The sequence below is a fragment of the Salvelinus namaycush genome, unplaced genomic scaffold (assembly GCF_016432855.1).
Source record: "Salvelinus namaycush isolate Seneca unplaced genomic scaffold, SaNama_1.0 Scaffold547, whole genome shotgun sequence".
NCBI classification, from domain to species: Eukaryota; Metazoa; Chordata; class Actinopteri; order Salmoniformes; family Salmonidae; genus Salvelinus; species Salvelinus namaycush.
The window spans coordinates 15,221-22,830 of NW_024061250.1; positions in this window are offsets into that span (position 1 = coordinate 15,221).

A 7,610-nucleotide genomic window follows, 5' to 3' on the forward strand; every position below is an offset into this window, starting at 1 on the left:
GGACGATTGTGTGATCACGCTCGCCATAGCCGATGTGAGTAAGACCTTTAAACAGGTCAACATTTACAAAGCCGCAGGGCCAGACGAATTACCAGGATGTGTACTCCGAGCTTACACTGACCAACTGGCAAGTGTCTTCACTGACATTGTCAACCTGTCCCTGGCCGAGTCTGTAATACCTACATGTTTCAAGCAGACCACCATAGTCCCTGTGCCCAAGAACACCAAGGTAATCTGCCTAAATGACTACCGACCCGTAGTACTCATGTCTGTAGCCAGGCTGGTCATGGCTCACATCAACACCATCATCCCAGAAACACTAGATCCACTCCAATTTGCATACCGCACCAACAGATCCACAGATGATGTTATCTCTATTGCACTCAAAAATGCCCTTTCCTACTTGAGCAACAGGAACACCTACGTGAGAATGCTGTTCATTGACTACAGCTCAGCGTTCAACATCGTAGTGCCCTCAAAGCTCATCACTAAGCTAAGGACCCTGGGACTTAACACCTCCCTCTGCAACTGGATCCTGGACTTCCTGATGAGCTGCACCCCAGGTGGTAAGGTTAGGCAAAAACACATCTGCCTCTGATTCTCAACATGAGGGTACCACAGGGGTCCGTGCTCAGTCCCCTCCTGTACTCCCTGTTCACCCATGACTGCGCGACTCCAACACCATCATTAAGTTTGCCGATGACACAACAAATGCCTGATCACCGACAAAAATGAGACAGCCTATAGGGAGGAAGTCAGAAACAACCTCTACCTCAACGTGATCAAGACAAAGGAGATGATCGTGGACTACAGGAAAAGGAGGGCCGAGCGGGGCTGTAGTGGAGCAGGTTGAGAGCTTCAAGTTCCTTGGTGTCCACATCATTGTCCAAACACACCAAGACAGTCATGAAGAGGGCACAACAACACCTTTTCCACCCTCAGGAGACCGAAAATATTTGGCATGGGTCCTTAGATCCTCAAAAAGTTCTACAGCTGCACAATCGAGAGAATCCTGACTGGTTGCATCACCGCCTGGTATGGCAACTGCTCGGCCTCCGAACGCAAGGCGCTACAGGAGGTAGTGCGTACTGCCCAGTACATCACTGGGGCCAAGCTTCCAGCCATCAAGGACCTCTATACCACGTGGTGTCAAAGGAAGGCTAATATTAGATAAATGCAACCTGAATAAATCAATAATACAGCAATTACATAATTATTTCATTTATTTCATTAATGTTTTTGAGAGTAAGGGGGCAATTACTTTTTCACACAGAGGCATTGGGTGTTGCATAACTTTGTTATTTCAATAAATAAAATAAAAATACTTTGAGGTTATTTTTTAACTCAGGTTCCCTTGATCTAATATTAGGTTTTGGTTGAACCTCTGATAACATTCAGTATAAAAAAAAATCTAAAATAGAGAAAATCAGAAAGGGGGAAAAACTGTTTCATGTCACTGTATGTGCATATGAAACCGACGTCAGTGTTTGGCTAACAGTATAGCTTCCACCACTGTCCCTGTCACCATACCGGGCTCAAACCAGTGGTCCTCTGCTCACAAACACATGTCACCTCACTGCTTGATGACACACCAACCAATTGAAAAAAATCTCCTGTTTATTGAAATAAGTTAATATTATTATTATTGAGAGAGACTGTACCGATGATGTGTGTAAACCCTGGATCGCTGATGCTACGTAACGGCCAATGAGAGGCTTTGAAATAACCGGTCTCTATATATGGTACTCCCCGGAAGAAGCAGTCCTCCATAAGAATGAATGGAATTCTACAGTATATCAATAAAATGTTTCAAGGACAAAATTACATGTATTTAAGTATTATGTTGTAGATGGGACAGTAAAGTTAGTACTCTATAAAGAAAATACTTTAATATCTTTACATGTTTATTTTTTTACTTGTTATGTTGGCAAATTCCAAGATGGCATTGCATTTCAGACGTAATTTTGTCCTCGTATTGTCGTGTCCTGTATATATATATATTTACACCTTTCTTCGCATATCTTTTATATATTTTATTATCCAAGAACTCAACTACAAAAAGCTTTCCTGCAACCCGCCTCACCAATTACAAAAAAAAAGTATTATTTACCTCAAATCTGAAAATCCACAATAGAAGCTAGCCAGAAGCTAACCAGAAGCTAGCCAGAAGCTAACCAGAAGCTAGCCAGAAACTAGCCAGAAACTAGCCAGAAGCTAGCCAGAAGCTAACCAGAAGCTAGCCAGAAGCTAACCATAAGCTAACCAGAAGTTAGCCAGAAGCTAACCTGAAGCTACCCAGAAGTTAGCCGGTTTACTGGCTAACGTTAGTATTTCAGCTAACCACGTTTTGTGGTCATCAGCTATTCCTTTAGCTCGATAATCTATCGGCACTTTTGTACAACGCGACTCAGACCAGAACATACCGGACCTATTTTTCTCAATATCCCCGGATTTCAACCGCAAGCTCTGGACATTTACACCTTGATTTCGCAGCTAGCTAGCTGCAAACCGTGTGACTATTGGCTTACGTCGATCCCGGAGCAAACTTAAATTATTCCGGAGCTAGCCAGCTGAAGAGTTCCATCAGCCATTCTACAATCACCTATCCGGACCCATTTTTTTTTACTACAAATGCGGAGCCCCACTGGGCCTTCACGACTGACTACCGACGTTATCTGCCCGAGGGAGTTATCCAACTGGCACCTCCGTCGCGACGTTACCTGAATGCTCATCTAGGGCCCGCTAATCGTTAGCTATCTTATCGGCTGCTATCTGAATAAGTATATCGGACAATTTTTCTTGGGTCACTATATCTATTTTGCCAATTGGATTGATCCCCTCTATCACACGGAACCCCACTAATCTACCGACGGAAACGCACAAGGTGACTAAAAATAGACCTCCATCCTATGCTATCTTGCTACCGATAGCCAGCTACCCGGCCAGCTGTCTGGATCGCCGTGACCCCAACCAACCTCTACTCACTGGACCCTTATGATCACTCGATTAAGCATGCCTCTCCTTAATGTAAATATGCCTTGTCCACTGCTGTTCTGGTTAGTGTTTATTGGCTTATTTCACTGTAGAGCCTCTAGCCCTGCTCACTATACCATATCCAACCTTTCAGTTCCACCACCCACATATGCGATGACATCACCTGGTTTCAATGATGTTTCTCTCATCATCACTCAATACCTAGGTTTACCTCCACTGTATTCACATCCTACCATACCTTTGTCTGTACATTATTCCTTGAAGCTATTTTGTCGCCCCCAGAAACTTCCTTTTACTCTCTGTTCTAGATGTTCTAGACGACCAATTCTCATAGCTTTTAGCCGTACCCTTATCCTACTCCTCCTCTGTTCCTCTGGTGATGTAGAGGTGAATCCAGGCCCTGCAGTACCTAGCTCTACTCCTATTCCCCAGGCGCTCTCTTTTGATGACTTCTGTAACCGTAATAGCCTTGGTTTCATGCATGTTAACATTAGAAGCCTCCTCCCTAAGTTTGTTTTGTTCACTGCTTTAGCACACTCTGCCAACCCGGATGTTTTAGCCGTGTCTGAATCCTGGCTTAGGAAGACCACCAAAAATTCTGACATTTTCATCCCTAACTACAAGATTTTCAGACAAGATAGAACGGCCAAAGGGGGCGGTGTTGCAATCTACTGCAAAGATTGCCTGCAGAGTTCTGTTTTACTATCCAGGTCTGTTCCCAAACAATTTGAACTTCTACTTTTAAAAATCCACCTCTCTAAAAACAAGTCTCTCACCGTTGCCACCTGCTATAGACCACCCTCTGCCCCCAGCTGTGCTCTGGACACCATATGTGAACTGATTGCCCCCCATCTATCTTCAGAGCTCGTGCTGCTAGGCGACCTAAATTGGAACATGCTTAACACCCCAGCCATCCTACAATCTAAGCTTGATGCCCTCAATCTCACACAAATTATCAATGAACCTACCAGGTACCACCCCAATTCCGTAAACACGGGTACCCTCATAGATATCATCCTAACCAACTTGCCCTCCAAATACACCTCTGCTGTTTTCAACCAAGATCTCAGCGATCACTGCCTCATTGGCTGGAATCTCTCATTGGCTGGAATCTCATCATCTGAGATTCCCAAAGATTGGAAAGCAGCTGCTGTCATCCCCCTCTTCAAAGGGGGGGACACTCTTGACCCAAACAGCTACAGACCTATATCTATCCTACCCTGCCTTTCTAAGGTCTTCGAAAGCCAAGTCAACAAACAGATTACCGACCATTTCGAATCCCACCATACCTTCTCCGCTATGCAATCTGGTTTCAGAGCTGGTCATGGGTGCACCTCAGCCACGCTCAAGGTCATAAACGATATCTTAACCGCCATCGATAGGAAACAATACTGTGCAGCCGTATTCATTGACCTGGCCAAGGCTTTTGACTGTCAATCACCACATCCTCATCGGCAGACTCGACAGCCTTGGTTTCTCTAATGATTGCCTCGCCTGGTTCACCAACTACTTCTCTGATCGAGTTCAGTGTGTCAAATCGGAGGGTCTGTTGTCCGGGCCTCTGGCAGTCTCTATGGGGGTGCCACAGGGTTCAATTCTTGGACCGACTGTCTTCTCTGTATACATCAATGATGTCGCTCTTGCTGCTGGTGAGTCTCTGATCCACCTCTACGCAGACGACACTATTCTGTATACTTCTGGCCCTTCTTTTGACACTGTGTTAACAACCCTCCAGGCGAGCTTCAATGCCATACAACTCTCCTTCCGTGGCCTCCAATTGCTCTTAAATACAAGTAAAACTAAATGCATGCTCTTCAACCGATCGCTGCCTGCACCTGCCCGCCTGTCCAACATCACTACTCTGGACGGCTCTGACTTAGAATATGTGGACAACTACAAATACCTAGGTGTCTGGTTAGACTGTAAACTCTCCTTCCAGACTCACATCAAACATCTCCAATCCAAAGTTAAATCTAGAATTGGCTCCCTATTCCGCAACAAAGCATCCTTCACTCATGCTGCCAAACATACCCTTGTAAAACTGACCATCCTACCAATCCTCGACTTCGGTGATGTCATTTACAAAATAGCCTCCAAAACCCTACTCAATAAATTGGATGCAGTCTATCACAGTGCCATCCGTTTTGTCACCAAAGCCCCATATACTACCCACCACTGCGACCTGTACACTCTCGTTGGCTGGCCCTCGCTTCATACTTGTCGCCAAACCCACTGGTTCCAGGTCATCTACAAGACCCTGCTAGGTAAAGTCCCCCCTTATCTCAGCTCGCTGGTCACCATAGCAGCACCTACCTGTAGCACGCGCTCCAGCAGGTATATCTCTCTGGTCACCCCCAAAACCAATTCTTCCTTTGGCCGCCTCTCCTTCCAGTTCTCTGCTGCCAATGACTGGAACGAACTACAAAAATCTCTGAAACTGGAAACACTTATCTCCCTCACTAGCTTTAAGCACCAGCTGTCAGAGCAGCTCATAGATTACTGCACCTGTACATAGCCCATCTATAATTTAGCCCAAACAACTACCTCTTTACCTACTGTATTTATTTATTTATTTTGCTCCTTTGCACCCCATTATTTCTATCTCTACTTTGCACATTCTTCCACTGCAAACCAACCATTCCAGTGTTTTTACTTGCTATATTGTATTTACTTCGCCACCATGGCCTTTTTTATATTTTTATTTATATATATATTTTGTTTGCCTTCACCTCCCTTATCTCACCTCACTTGCTCACATTGTATATAGACTTATTTTTCACTGTATTATTGACTGTATGTTTGTTTTACTCCATGTGTAACTATGTGTTGTTGTATGTGTCGAACTGCTTTGCTTTATCTTGGCCAGGTCGCAATTGTAAATGAGAACGTGTTCTCAATTTGCCTACCTGGTTAAATAAAGGTGAAATAAAAATAAATAAATAAATGTTTAGGTCACATAAAAAGCATGAGCTGGAGCACACCCAGAGAAAATGACTTATTGTAAGAGGTGCTGACTAATGGTGAATACACTGTATTCAAACAAAGAGAGTTGCAAATCAAATCAAAGTTTTTGTCACGTGCGCCGAATACAACAGGTGTAGACCTTACAGTGAACTGCTTACTTACAGGCTCTAACCAATTGTGCAAAAAAGGTATTAGGTGAACAATTGGTATGTCAAGTGTCACGATCGTCGCAAGGAATGGACCAAGGTGCAGCGTGGTAGGCGTACATATTCCTTTTAACAAAATCAACAAACGAAACGCTACTGGTGTGCACACTGGCAACTATCTGTAGACAAGATCCCACAAACACAAATGGGAAAATGGCTACCTAAATATGATCCCCAATCAGAGACAACGATAGACAGCTGTCTCTGATTGGGAAGCATACCAGGCCAACATAAACCATTAATCACCTAGATGACCTACCCTAGTCACTATCACGCCCCAACCAACATAGAGAATACACAGCTCTCTATGGTCAGGGTGTGACATCAAGAAATAAAAACAACAGTAAAAAGACTGAAAAATAACAGTAGCGAGGCTATATACAGTAGCGAGGCTATAAAAGTAGCGAGGCTACATAAAGACACCGGTTAGTCAGGCTGATTGAGGTAGAAGGTACATGCACACTCTATTTATATAAAAACAAAGAGAGTTGCACACTCTATATTGTATATAAACTCCCAGTAATTTATTGGGTAAAACACCAACGTTTCGGCATCACTGTGCCTTCTTCAGGGTAGTCATGAATGCTTGAACCAGGTTATGTAGACAAACAGTGCAATTAGTGTAACCAATGACAACAGTGAGGGGTGTGTCATAGTTATGAGGTTAATTGGAATGAAATGAGTGAAACTGTTAAAAGACAATAGTTTATAGCATATTGAATATATTAGTCTAATGTTATCATTGAAATTAGCATAAGATTAGCATCAACATACTATATTGTTTAATTTAATTTCACATATATTTAATTGTTTCCAATTTCATAAAATGTTGTTACATGTAATATTTTGGTTCATCCATAATGCATAATAAGCATCATCAACAGGGGGAACATTTTGGTTGTATGCTGATAAACTGTAGAAAGAATACATTAATTTATAAGACTTCTTTATTAAAAATAATTGTTCATAAGAAGGGACTGAGACCAATTTTAAGACACTAGGGGTCAATGTTTTTAAAAACCTCCTCTCCTTGGTAGACCAACATGCTCAATGCGTGTGTATATGAGTGTGTATTTGAGGGAGGAGATGGGATGGTTAGCTTCAACAAAGTGAGCTGCTACTGGATAATCAGTGTTCTTACACCTGATTGAGCTGCGGTGTTCAGCTCTGCATTGTTTTAATTGTCTTTTCATTTTTCCTACGTTGGCTTTTCCACATGAACAGGTGATGAGATAGATTACTCCCTTTGTCTTGCAAGAGATGATACCCCTAACAGGGATTTTTCCACCTGTATGTGGGTGTCTGAAGACGGGTGTTTTTGTAAAGCTATTGCTATTATGAGCCACATTTGTAGTTCCCATTTGGAATGGGTGTCAAGACTGTCTGTGTGGGCTCAGGGGGCAGGTCAGATCTCACTAAGCTATCCGCAATATTGCGACCAATATT